We start from the raw sequence: 15,000 nt of genomic DNA, 5'->3' as shown, positions 1-15,000 counted from the left end.
CGCCCAGAGCCAGCAGCCATGAGAGCCAAGACTCAATCTGACTATTCTGTCAACATTGAATTTAATTATAATAATTCATTGAACAATTTTGAACTTAATTGAACAACTGTGTCTTTAAAGTCTCTAACTACATTCTCATGTGAGCATCTAACATGTTTCATGATGACATCACAGATTAGAGCCGTGCATCTCATGGTTTGCAGCTTTGGGAGGAATAACCTGTCACACTTTGCAGATGACATCATGCTTCCATCCAACCCTTCACAAGCTGCCTCCAAGTGGTGAGAGTGCTGAATTGCACTGTTTCCACTTTGCCTCTGCCTGCTACACATTTGGAAAGATGGGAATGAGTGGGATGGAGAGCGAGAGGGAAAAGGACGATCTGCCTGTTTTTGTGATTCACAGCAAAGCGTAAATCACACTGTCAATGTCCATACAGTAGCTTCCATAGCTTGTTTATAGAGAGGCAAAGTGGAACGTCACTTCCTGCTTCAGCACTGTACCCGAGATTTTCATCCGCCATTTATTTTCCCATAGACATTTCGTAAAATGCTTATAAAATAGTTGTACTTCGTCGAACCAAACGGTTCAGCTAATGCTATAATCGGGAGAGACCATAGAACATTTCACTCGGACCAAAACTATAAAAAACAACAACATTGAAAAAATATTTCCTTTAAACCCGCATTTTTGTTTAGGTTTTGGTCCCAGTGAAATGTTATGCGATCTCTCCTGTTTCTAAATATATCTGTGCCGTTTGGTTTGAACCAGTAAAACTTTGTATACGCATTTTACGAAATGTGTATGGGAAAATTAAATGTTGGATGGAAATCTCTGGTACAGTGCTGAAGCAGGAAGTAGGCGGTCACTTTGCCTCTCTATGCCAACATGCAGAACAGAAAGCTTCATCTGCATCTTTGCTGTCCTCCACCCTGCCTCGTTTTAAAGGAAATTACACATTAGTCTGTCTTGACACACCACAGTCCATAGCTAAGTAACTTACTTGAGCAACTATAGCTCAATTATCCTCATCTCTCTCACTCTCACAACAAAACTCTCTCTGATACGTAATGAACAGAGCAACCAACCACACTACTGTAGCAGAGGTCAGTGTATTATATATATATATATATATATATATATATATATATATATATATACATACATATACACTGTGTATGAGTGTGTATGGTTTTTGAAGCGTAAATACGTTACAGAAAGTGATCCTCGTTTGTGAACATTATCTTGCTGAACGCAAACGTCACTGTTTCATAAACTCTTGTTAACCACAGACCTTATTTCATGCATTTAACTGAAATTCCCATAAGAAAAATCACATCCCATTGCCTTTGACACGTACGAACCAGCCTATAAAAATACGTTCTCCCAGCAGTACTCTATTATTTAGGTCAGCGTTAGAGACTGACTTGTGAGCAGTGTGGGGGGTAACGCATCACTGTATTCACATTACATGTGTCTGTAGCGAGCATGCAGTGTAAGGCATTCCAGTCCCTAGAGCCAGTAATCACATTACAGTTACTATTCAAACACTTATGGCATTACTTGCATCGCATATGGTTCTTCAATTATCTGCAGGATCAGGATGGAATCTGCAGGATTTTGGAGGGAAAAAAAACATGCAGTGCTTTTTCATGCACTAAATTACAAGACACGGATTGGATGGGCTGGAGGGACGGGGAGGAGTGAGATCTTGTGTATGTTCTGATTAGGATAGGGATTTGTGCTGATATGGGCATATGTATGGTTTCATTGTTAATTGGCAATTACGTGACAATGCATCTCAGGCAATGGAGTAACACAAAAGTAATGTAACTAGGAGTGTAACAAATTACTTTCTCCAGGGATTAATTAAGTAAAGTAAGGCATTACTTTTTTTTAAAGTAATGTGTAATGTAATATATATTACATTACCTGCTTGTGAGTATAGCTTGTGAGGTCTCTCTCTTTGTTCGAGGGTGCTGGTGCGCACGAATTCTCGACTCAAGTTCTTGTTATTGGCCTGTAACCGCTTCTTCTCTTCTTCTAATCTAGATCTTTTGCTTTTGCATACTTGCATTTCAGAGAGACTGAGGTGACTTTGCCGTGATGTTGGGGAAACGAGATTTGGAATCAGAACATCTCTGAATATTTAAAATGAGGAAAGAAAAAACTCACTTGTCACTAACAGAACTGCGATCCCAGCCATCAGGAGAAGGGACAGCAGGCCCAGACCCACTGCAGCAGCTCTGGCCGGACCGAACCACTCCAAACACACTAAAGCACACATTCACCTCATTTTCAGCTTCCATGGAACACACATTTTACTACACAATATTGTAGTGTGTATACAATCCTGTGTGTGTGTGTGTGTGTGTGTGTGCGTGTGCGTGTGCGTGTGTGTGTGTACGTGTGTGTGCGCCTGTGTTCGTGTGTTCTTACTTAAACACCGAGGTCCAATCCGATTCCTGTGCGTAGGAGTTCCAACTTTGGTGTTGCTCCGGTCATTGTCGACGTCCCTTACCCTCACTGTAAATGACCCCTGTTCCTCGGACATCTTCAAACCGTCCGTTACTGCGCTGACGTCGCTGTGCGAACATCCATCTGATCGCCTTGCTGCATTCGTTTCTTCTCGGCTTCTTCCTCCCCGCTCACTCAACACTGTGTGTTGACTTATCTACTTCTATCTATCTATCTACTATCTACTAGATCTGTGGCTTTCAACCGTACGTCATCTAAGATGCATGTTGAGATGTAGTGTGAAGTCTGTGGTGGTTTTCAACCACTGGCACTGGTCTGATGGGGATGTCAACTGAAGGAAGTTAACACATAACCACTTTTTTCCCCTCACATGATTTTTGAAAGTCTGTAAAGCCCCTTATCACACAAGGGCTTTACATAACATCATCACAGTCACACATGTTACATCATATACACTACACTTTCTACTAGATTACATTACAATACTACACAAACACAGCATATCTTTGGACTGTGGGAGGAAACCGAAGCAGCCGGAGGAAATCCACGCGAACACGGGGAGAACAACTCCACACAGAAAGGACCAGGGTGGAGATTTGAACCCACAACCTTCTTGTTGTGAGGTGACCGTGCTAACTACTGAGCCTCGATCCATGCCTCCCTAATCTAGATAGTGGCTTGGCCTTGGGTAGTGCTAAGAGAAGCCACTATCACTCTAGCACTAGTGTATGCTAAAGTGCTAATCTACCAGGAACACATGTTTGAGTGGGGGTCATCCCTATGTTCCCACAGCCCTACGTTCCCACAGCCCTATGTTCCCACATTTCTAAGAAATGTTCCTCCTATCAAGATTAGGCTCTATGTTCCCTCAGGCCTACATCCCCACAGCACAGGTATGGACATTCCCTAATGCACATAACGTGTTGTTAACCCGTGCCCCTTGCTTGGTGCCGGTGGAACCGGAAGTTCTGAACAAGTAAAACCTTTCCTCCACGGTTTCCAGGGCTCAAGCTTCCATGAATACCAGCCATTTTGGAAAGGAGGACTGGGCCATTTTAAGCTGTTGAGAATATCTGTTCAAAACTTTCTGAGATATTGATGAATGTGCCTATCCACCTTATTTTTGAATGCCCCACTGTAAAAAAGAATCGTGGGTACAAGGTCCGGTTTAACGTGACTCATTGTTGCCGCTTGCCATTTCCTTTGTTATACTCTGGCTGCAGACCCGAATTATAAACCGGAAGCTGGAGTCCGTTATTAAAGTTATAAATATAGTCACGTTATAAACAACTAACCAACGCTGGAGGTCCGTATGGAAACTCGAAATGTGTGTTACTCGAAATGTTTAAAAGTTAAATCAATTTGGTGGCGTTTTACTGCCATGTAACATAGCTAGCTAGCCGCTAACATTAGCCACAGTTAGTAGCCGACTACCCACAATGCATTACGTTATCCCAGCACCTGAACGACACGGCTGTAGAGCAGAATGGCTCTGCTGTAAAAGGGTAAAATCCTCATAGACGTTTTTTTTTGTCGGGGGCTGGGGGGTTATCTAAATTGGTTACACCGGAAATAGAACCCATAGTTAACGTAAGGCAAAATGGCCGCCAAAAATAAGGTCGATACAAGGTGCGGTCACACACAGACTATCCCTTCCTCTCTCTTATATTCCTGACACGTAGCCCCGCCCAACTCTGCAGTAGTCAGCGAGCGGATTCTGCACTAGCCAACAAGTGTGTGAGAAACCCTACAGAAAACATACTAAACAAAATATGTAAGTTTACCTCAATACACATTGTACCTACTAGCCATTTTATAAGTATATAATATATATACATATCCTCATGTCCATGTCCATGTCCATGTCCATGTCCTCCTCAGTGAAACGTTTTTAAAATGCAGCTGCAGGGCTCCTGACCAAGACAACTTTCAGGTCTCATATCTGACCAGGACAACTTTCATGTCTCATATCTGACCAGAACAACTTTCAGGTCTCATATCTGACCAGGACAACTTTCATGTCTCATATCTGACCAGAACAACTTTCAGGTCTCCTATCTGACCAGAACAACTTTCAGGTCTCCTATCTGACCAGGACAACTTTCAGGTCTCATATCTGACCAGGACAACTTTCAGGTCTCATATTTGACCAGAACAACTTTCATGTCTCATATCTGACCAGGACAACTTTCAGGTCTCATATTTGACCAGAACAACTTTCATGTCTCACATCTGACCAGAACAACTTTCAGCTCTCATATCTGACCAGAACAACTTTCAGGTCTCATATCTGACCAGGACAACTTTCATGTCTCATATCTGACCAGGACAACTTTCATGTCTCACATCTGACCAAGACAACTTTCAGGTCTCATATCTGACCAGGACAACTTTCATGTCTCATATCTGACCAGGACAACTTTAATGTCTCATATCTGACCAGGACAACTTTCAGGTCTCATATCTGACCAGAACAACTTTCATGTCTCATATTTGACCAAGACAACTTTCAGGTCTCATATCTGACCAAGACAACTTTCAGGTCTCATATCTGACCAGGACAACTTTCATGTCTCATATCTGACCAGAACAACTTTCAGTTCTCATATCTGACCAAGACAACTTTCAGGTCTCATATCTGACCAGGACAACTTTCAGGTCTCATATCTGACCAGAACAACTTTCAGGTCTCATATCTGACCAGGACAACTTTCAGGTCTCATATCTGACCAGAACAACTTTCATGTCTCATATCTGACCAGGACAACTTTCATGTCTCATATCTGACCAGGACAACTTTCAGGTCTCATATCTGACCAGGACAACTTTCATGTCTCATATCTGACCAGGACAACTTTCATGTCTCATATCTGACCAGGACAACTTTCAGGTCTCATATCTGACCAGGACAACTTTCAGCTCTCATATCTGACCAGGACAACTTTCAGGTCTCATATCTGACCAGGACAACTTTCAGGTCTCATATTTGACCAGAACAACTTTCAGGTCTCATATCTGACCAGAACAACTTTCAGGTCTCATATCTGACCAGGACAACTTTCATGTCTCATATCTGACCAGGACAACTTTCAGGTCTCATATCTGACCAGGACAACTTTCATGTCTCATATCTGACCAGGACAACTTTCAGGTCTCATATCTGACCAGAACAACTTTCAGGTCTCATATCTGACCAGGACAACTTTCAGGTCTCATATTTGACCAGAACAACTTTCAGGTCTCATATTTGACCAGAACAACTTTCATGTCTCATATCTGACCAGGACAACTTTCAGGTCTCATATTTGACCAGGACAACTTTCAGGTCTCATATTTGACCAGAACAACTTTCATGTCTCATATCTGACCAGGACAACTTTCAGGTCTCATATTTGACCAGAACAACTTTCAGGTCTCATATTTGACCAGGACAACTTTCAGGTCTCATATCTGACCAGGACAACTTTCAGGTCTCATATCTGACCAGGACAACTTTCAGGTCTCATATCACCACCATAATGGCCTCCTGCGACAGAGGATTCCTTTTAAAGTACTCCTGATTATATTTAAAGCTTTGATAGGCACGGCGCCTATATATATTTCAGAATTGTTGTAGCCGTACACCACAGCAAGGCCACTCAGGTCCTCAGACTCTTACTTGTCCGTGATCCAGACTTAAAACAAGAGGTGACCTATGGAATTGCCTCCCTCTATCTGTTAGACTAGCAGATTCAGTTTCCCTTACTGTAAATCACTACTAAATACACACAAATACACAGTACTAACTACACTATACAGTACCGAAATAACATACTGCTCATTGTCTGTCTGTCTGTCTGTCTGCCTGCCTGCCTGCCTGCCTGCCTGCCTGCCTGCCTGCCTGCCTGTCTGTCTGTCTGTCTGTCTGTCTGTCTGTCTGTCTGTCTGTCCATCTTCCCGTCCAACAGTTTGGGGGCTTGAGCCAGATTGACCTTTCGACAGCGATACATTGGACACTCTGGGGCCTCATACTAAGCCATATTTACTCATCAAAGCATTACATGTTCCTTACTTGAATGGTTTACAGTCTCTGTGGTCATGTGCGTTGGTCCTGACCCTCTGGTCTTTGAACCTTTCTCTGTGGAGAAAGGATGTGACTGTACAGTAGGAAACACAGAGGAGATGACTCCATCTAGTGGTGAAACTCTATTACTGCAGTATGAGACTGTTGACACAAGGTAACACAGAAGAAGAAGAAGAAGAAGAAGAAGAAGAAGAATCACACTACTACTACTGCTGCTACAACTACTGCAGTAGCCTACGACGTACTGTATACAACTAACAGTGTAGTGGCCAAAAAAGTGGCCAAAAAAGTCATTCTTCTACATTCTCTGTGTTCACTCCTTGTAAATTAAATAATGCTGAAGTTTAGCAATTCATCAATTTTGCTAGAACCCCCTCATGGACCCCTGGTGATCCCCAGATCCCACATTGAGAACTTCTTTATATCAGCCTGGTTGGCAGAATAGACTGTCAGGATTGTATGTTTTTTGAAATCCACAGATACGTAGAATATCAACATTTCTGAACCGAAATACACATATCACGTTTCTAGCAGCCCGTTCTCTTCAATCTGCTACAAATAACACAACTTCGTTTGCACTTTCAAATGATGTGCTGTGCATATATGCCCAACGTTCTAATTGAAATGGGTACTGTAGGTGTGGATGGGTGGACCTGCGGTAGGACTAGAGTTGAGTTCAGCCCCGCAACACGTAGCAAACAGTTTAGAGCCAAAGTCACACCCACTTCTGGTTTAGGCATAGCGCTACGCACCACAGCCATTCGTCCTGCATTCTTTTTCCCATCTACATTATGTAAGATGCTTATAAAAATCGTTTTTCTTGATCAAACCAAGTAATTCTGCTACATTTGGAATCACGAGACACCATATAACATTTCACTCGGACCAAAACTTTAAAACAATTTTTTATTATTATTATTATTTTTTTTATCACAAATTACTGTAGTGTTGGCGTTCTCGAGACCGGTCTGGTCTCATAACATATTGATGGTGTCGGTCTCATCTCAGACTCACCCTCCCTCGGTCTCGGTCTCGGTCTTGACTCGGTCTCGGACAAGCTGGACTTGTGATTTTATTTCAAGACCAGTCAAAACCACAACTGCAGTGACATCATTACCTGCCTGTGTATTGTCAGCTTTATTTATTTTTTATCTTATTTTTACTGTGATTAGCTGTAAAAATCCCTCCTCCAATTGCAACCAATAACTTTGCAGTTTGAAAGTTTGACCACTGAAGCCACTCCCCTCACGTGCCAAGGAAGACAACACCAGGAGACAAGGCATGGGAGAGCAGAGCAGTGGCTGCAGAGATGTCGTCCAAATCATCAGTCATAAGATTTGCTTATACAAAAATCAGTGTCTTTGTTTGGGAGAGTCATAATTTAGCAGCAGTAAGGTGTTTTTACACTTCAATGAGTATACTTTACAGCCAATTTATATAGCCATTGTTTTGTACTAAAATTTCTAAATAATGATTAATTTTTGTTAGCAGAGCAATGGTGTAGGTCAGTGATACTCAACTGGCGGCCCGCGGGTCACATGCGGCCCGCGGGCGCCCCCTGTGTGGCCCGCGATGGAATTGCAACATGCAAGATACCCGCTGAATAAGTGTCCAAATGTTCACGTGATTCTGGCCAATACTTCACTTCTGTTATAGCATTTCAATCTGGAATATGGAATATCTTTCAATAATCTATGATTTAGCTGCTAAATTGTCAAATACCGCCGTCTGCTCGCTACCCAGGCACTTATGTATGTACTTCACCTAACTAACTATCCGGTGTGCACAACATTGTCAGACTAAACTCCGGCTGACACCCCAAAAACCTACAATCCGCTACAGAAAAATGTATATTGTTTATTAACTGGCCCCTGGCCTTCTATCATTTCACGAAAGTGGCCCCCGGGCAAAGCAAGTTGAGTATCCCTGGTGTAGGTTACTTCAAAATGGTCTTGCATTGGTCTGGTCTTGGTCTCACCTCCCCCCTCGCCACATTTTAGAACAAATTTTGCTTCAAATTTTGTTTCAAATTTACATTGATATTCTACATATCGCTAGTTTGTAGAGACGTTTTTTCTTCTTCTTGCAACTGGGTCAGATTCTGAAATGTGTCCCGTCTTCGTGCGTTCACTTCATGAAAAATTACTCGTCTTTTGCATTTCCTGTCAGAAATGTGTTACAGCACTTCCGTCGCTCTAGCTATCCCTTCCTTTCTTTTCTTCATCTCTCTTTCTCCCATGCCCCCCCACCACTTCATCTCTCTTTCTCCCATGCCCCCCCCCACCACTTCATCTCTCTTTCTCCCATGCCCCCCCACCACTTCATCTCTCTTTCTCCCATGCCCCCCCACCACTTCCCACCCATCCATCCATCCCCTCGTTATCTTGGGTGGCGAAGGGGGAGGTGGCCAGTGATGAGGGCGATCCATCACACACACACACACACACACACACACACACACACACACACACACGCACATCATGCACAGGCAGACGCAAACACACACAAACGCACATCATGCACACGTCACGTACACACACACACACACACACACACACACACACACACACACACACACACACACACGCACACACACCCAGCCTGCAGAGACAGCATGACAAACAGCCCTTCCACATCAGAGCATGCTGCCTGCATGCAGATAGTGATAGATTTCTGACACTATATGTAGGCTGATAGGGTTGTGTCTATGCAGAGGCAGAAGCAGTAGACTGATAGGGTTGTGTCTATGCAGAGGCAGATTGGCCGTGTATATCATGTTCTCTGCTGTGTAGTCTCCCTGAGATGGCGGCAGGGTGTTCAGACTGTAAAACGGGGGAAGTCAGGGAGAAAGAGCCGATAACATTACCAACTTTAATTGGTTGTCTCGTTGTCTTCCAACGAGCAAACATGCATTTTTTTTGTTTATTTTTTTCTGATTCCCCCCCTCCCCATTTTCTCCCCAATTGTACTTGCACAATTCCCCCGCCTGCTGCCCCGGTCGCTGCTCCACCCTCTGTCGACCTGGGGAGAGCCGTAGACTAGCACCATGCTTCCTCCGACACATGCGCAGTAGCCAGCCGCTCCTTTTCACCTGACAGCGGGAGCTTCACCGGTAGGACGTAGCACATGGGAGGATCACGCTATTCCCACCAGCTCCCTTCCCCCCCGAACGGGGCCCCCTGACCGACCAGAGGAGGCGCTAGTGCAGCGACGTCGTGCCTGTACACTACCCGGACGCCCGTGATATTGATTTCAACCTTATCGCCCAGCTCCAGTATAAAATGCTGTTTGTTCTGCTCTCTCTCCTCTCCCTCTGCCCTCCCTCCTCCACCAAGTGTTCACTTTAACCTGAACCTCGTAGTAAAGAAACCTTCCTGAAGAGAGGCTCTGCTTTCCTAAGAAACTGACACAATATGAAAACATCTCTGGGAGGTCTGGGAGATTCTTTACACCACCCTCTTTGACTTGTTTCCCACCATCAAACAGGATGAGGCATCAGGATCCAGAGTCACATCCATTGCATACTGCTGCACCCTCTTCAGCTCAACATCAGCTCAACATCAGCACAAAACTCCTCCATCTCTTTCCTGAGTCTCCTCCAGCTGAGCCACATCTCTCTTCAGTCATGAGCGATGGACACTGACCTCTGTCCAGTCCTTCTTGGTGTGTGGAGGAGTGTAGAGGGACGAGAAGGTTTGGAGGAGGTGGAGGCGGTCTTCAGTGTGTGAGAGCTGCTTCACCTCAGCCGTTCTCTTCATCAGCTCAGAGATTTCCTGTCCCAGCTCTTTGATGAAGCCTTCACACCGTTTCACTGTTTTCTGCTTCTTTTGAATCATCTCACGGAGCTCAACCTGGCCTCTCTCCACAGGCTGCCACAGAGCAAGGATGCGCCGCAGACTGTCTGCTATTTCTCTGTCTGTATCTTCCTTGCTGAGCTCTACTGAGTGTTGGATCTCCTGTATCATCCGTTGTCTCTCCTGGATCATCTGCTGGATTTCTGTATGAATCTCAGCCTCTGTCTTACTCACTGACCTTCTGAACTGAGCAGCCATCTCAGATAGTAAAGTATTGACCCGCAGCATAGGTCTAATGTGGAAAACCTCTTGACACATGGGACACTTGCATGGTGCACTAACATCCCAGTGCTGAGTGATACAGTTTGTGCAGAAGTTGTGGCCACATGGTGTGGAGACTGGATTAGTGAACACATCCAGACAGATGGGACATCGAAACTGGTCGTCAGATAGAAGACAGCTGGCAGCAGGCATAGCTAGACAGAACAAAAGTGAAGCCAAGTCGTCCCTTTTATAACCTCAGCATGGTAGGATTTATGACATCACAATTAGTCTATGACATCACTGATGATGTCACACCTTCTATGACCTCATCAGTGTGTCTGTCATAAATCACTGATGCCATCACAATTGACCTGACTGACATCACTAATGACATAGAGACACTGCGGAGCGCATCATCATTCTGAAACCACACCCAAAACGGGGAGAAACAAACTCCCCCCCCCCAATCCTGGCGTTCTCCTATGTCACGTGTTGTACACAAAGATCATATATACGGAAGATGAACACTCCAACTTACTTCCTTGACAGCTATATCCACATTTTTCTTCTCGCCAATTCTCAATGGCTTCCTTGTTTTGCTCGGGAGTACAAAAAAACTTTAATTGGGGATTTTTTATGATGTCACAATGTCTGACATCACATGATGCTTAGTGAATAAACGCAGTTTACCAACATCTTTAAAATTAGGCAGTTTATTCACCTTTTTTCCGATCAACTGTATCAATCAATGAGGGGAAATAAGGTGGGTAAACTACTCACCTTGGATAGTTTGGTCTCTGTATTTGCAAACTACACCCGTGCTGATGGTGTCACAATGACAGCTGAAGTGACTGCCTACTTCCTGCTTTAGGCCGCGGAAAAAAAGAATGGTGGTGAACAGTGAGAGACAATACTTGTTTTGATCCCATTTGAATTGTGAAGTCTGCATGTACATTTGGTCAATTTAAACGTTAACTTTGCATGTGAAGAAAGTCGCAGTTTGTCCTAAAACTGATCTGTTTAGTTTTGTATGAAACCGCTCAATCAACTACCTCTCTCGTTTGGCACAATACAGTTTGTCACACCAACACTGACTGACTTACTTAGTACGTGACTGGTTGTGTGTCGTCTTTCTGCAAGTTTTACGACATGTTATTTTCGTTTAAATTGACAAACATCATATGTAGTCATCATGGCACAATTCAAACGGGATCAACAAAATGATTATCTCTCCATTCACCACTATTCTTTTTTCCCCCTGTGGCTGGTTTGCATGCATGTGTCCCTTCTGCGGTCTTCAGCATGTGCGGCAGGTCCAAACGGTGACCTGGTGGTGCAGGTCTTTCTATCCTCTTGTGGTCTGAAAGTGGCTGGAGCTCGTCCAAATTTATAACCTCAGCAGGGAAGGATTTATGACATCACAACTCAGTCTACAGTAGACCAACAGCGCTCACGCTGCTATGGCATCATCTTACATAGACCAATCCAACTCATGCTGCTATGACATCATGTACATAGACCAATCACAGGCCACGCTGCTATGACATCACTGATGAGGTCATAAATCACTGATGATGTCATATGATTGATTGATTGAATTCATTTGTTTGGATATAAAAGACAGTAAAATCCAAGGGATGCACAATGTAAAAGTGCAGACATTTATTTCCAACATGGTCCCTGGTCTTAAAAACATACAGCCACTCTCCACGCTCAAGCCTTCTCCAAGCAAGCTCAGTCATTTGGCCTTGAAGCCCCCCTTGTAACTCTGACTTCTCAGTAAAAGATCATTGAACAGTGTCTTGGTTTCCTGTCTGCTCTTTGGGGTTCTGTCCCAGGTCTGTTTATGCCTGGTCTGCGACAGAATGCAGGTTTAAGGCACTTCCCCATTGCCTTATTAATTTGTCAGCCGTGGAGGTTGCACCTTGATTCTTGGAGTTATTTCCACACCATGAAGACTTGACATATGGGACTTGAGACCAGGAATCTGTTGGTTTGAACCATCGACCTATATAAGATGGACGCAATTCCATGGTCCCATCAGTGAAGCCGCTGCATGTTAGATCGCCGCCCTGACGGCTGAATCCAGTATTAGGTCACAAGGCCCGCCTCCCCATGTTAGTGGATGGGAAAATCACAACCGAAATAATCACAGTATACGTCAGATAATTTTTTTCCAAAGGTGGTTTGTATCATTTTAGATAGTCATTATCATGCTAATGCCTGTGCAAGTGGTCATTTTTCGGATCAGTTTGTTTTTAACTAGTTATTTGACATATAAAAAGGGATAAAAATGGATGATTGACAGCTGTGGCAGCCAGTCTCAAGCCGTCATTGGCTGGACAGGCTCTGCACATAATAGATCTATTCGTCACAGACAAGACACACGGCTTTATGTTATCTAACGCTGCCTGGAGGTCGGTGGCTCATGTTGGCTCTGCTGGCTACAGACATCAATGGACCCCAATAAAAAGAACATTGTTTTGAGGAATGAAAACAAATGTTTTGTGCGCGAGGAATTAACGTTGGTTGGGGACTGAAGTAAGTTCAGAAAATATGTGTTTTATGAGTTACTCCAGCTACGTTATAAGTAGGCTACACAATGGTTTTAACATGCAAGCTAGCATTAGCTGCTTGCATGTCGGCTGTTTTTCATATTACTATAACTTAACAACCGATAACGATAGCTGGAATAACACAATAATAGACACATATTTTCAGAACTGACCAGGTTGTCCAACTGACAGGAAATGTGTTTTATAACGTTAACTCCCGTCCCGGGTATAAGATGAGATGAGGGCGGCCTAGTTAGTAGTACACAACCACCATTAGCTCATCGCTAACGGGTTAGCATGACATACAAACAGACGTTTTATTTCTTGTAGGCTATTAAAGCAACAAACGTTTTTATATGCATATCTGGGGGAAATGCTTTGACTGTGGGGATGTTCGTTGTTCACAAGCTCCTCTCTTAGTAACGATATATACCAGGCAATAGACCAGGCAGCCTGGCTCAGGTCTAGGCTAACGCGGGTACAACAAGTAGCCTCACGGTTACATGTGTTAAACCAACATTTGCACCAAAAGAAATGTAATCATTAAGTTAATCAAAATGCCACGGAAACATTAGGCTAATCAACACAGAGCTGTTCATCCGAGAATTTCCCCCAGTGAGAGGCTGAGCCAAGCAGCCCTGGCTCCTCTTGCGGGCTGGAGATCTGACTTGTCTGGCTGATACAACCATTGACAGTACAACTCAATCTCCGACAACGGAGAACATTACAGGCTGCAGTACCCACAACACCAGCAAACAACGTTGCGTAAAGCGTCAAAGTTAGATTTGTAACACCAACATTTGCTCCAAAAGGAATTAAATCATAAAGTTAATCAAAATGCCACGAAAACATTAGGCTAGACACAGCAATCCCCCCAGTGAGGCTGGCCTGCCTCCACTTCCGGCCCGCGCTGAGAGCGCTGAGAGCACAGCAGCAGCCCGGAGGTCTGAATCTCCGACAACCAAAATCAGATTTTCGTACAGGCGTCATTTTGATAAACTGATCTCATAGTGGGAATCTTCCTGGTTACTTTTGGCGAGACAAAAAATATTACAACTTAAAGTGTAATATTTACAGAGCTAGACTGTATATAAATACACAACGCACTGTGCGCATTCTAGAAACAGCAGCTCTACCTAAGAAAGTACAGAGGGGCGTGGAGCTCTCGCAGGTTCTCAATCAAAGGCGCTACTGCGCATGCTCTGGTTCACTGATCTGGCCGGATTTTGGCTTCAATACACATACAGGGAGGAGATACGGACGCTCTCTCCATTCATATTATAACTCAATGGTTTGAACCAACCAAGCACTGAAACCCTCAGTGGAATGTGAAGTCACTGGTGTCTGCTGGAGTCTGGCTCCTTTACGTTTATCCATACAGTATCACCCTTCCTCTCTCTCTCTCTCTCTCTCTCTCCCTCTCTCTCTCTCTCTCTCTCTTTCTCTCTCTCTCTCTCTCCCTCTCTCTCTCTCTCTCTCTCTCTCTCTCTCTTTCTCTCTCTCTTTCTCTCTCTCTCTCTCTCTCTCTCTCTCTCCCTCCATCTCCTCCGCCCTCTCTCTCCCTCTCTCTCCTTTCTGTCATATTTCTCCATTAGCCAGGTTTTTTAACCACCTCTTGTATCTCCTATTAAAGAAAGTTCTGCATCGTTTACCACGACTGGCTATCAGTCACCATCACAGAGCTAAAGCCCCCCCCCCCCACACACACACACACCAAGATATACGCACTAACACAGATTTAGACAAACAAATATCCCCCCTAACTCACTCTCACACACACACACACACACACACACACACACACACACACACACACACACACACACACACACACACACACACACAC

At 44.1% G+C, this 15,000-nt stretch overlaps 1 long non-coding RNA gene across 1 annotated transcript in view; it reads right to left on the bottom strand.

The window, feature by feature from the left end:
* LOC310787316 overlaps positions 1-2,552 on the bottom strand; it is a 2,925-nt gene extending 373 nt beyond the window's left edge. Inside the window, exons 1-2 of the long non-coding RNA XR_014553257.1 lie at positions 2,440-2,552; positions 2,176-2,274 (exon numbers count right to left, since the gene is read on the bottom strand). This is a non-coding gene — a long non-coding RNA (uncharacterized lncRNA). The remainder of the gene's footprint in view (positions 1-2,175; positions 2,275-2,439) is intronic.
* Between the last annotated feature and the right edge of the window lie 12,448 nt (positions 2,553-15,000).

Source organism: Poromitra crassiceps, assembly GCF_964638095.1.
Source record: "Poromitra crassiceps genome assembly, chromosome: 13".
In the NCBI taxonomy this organism is placed as follows: domain Eukaryota; kingdom Metazoa; phylum Chordata; class Actinopteri; order Beryciformes; family Melamphaidae; genus Poromitra; species Poromitra crassiceps.
Note: the sequence above shows the minus strand (reverse complement) of the source record. Positions and strands in the feature narration are given on the sequence as shown.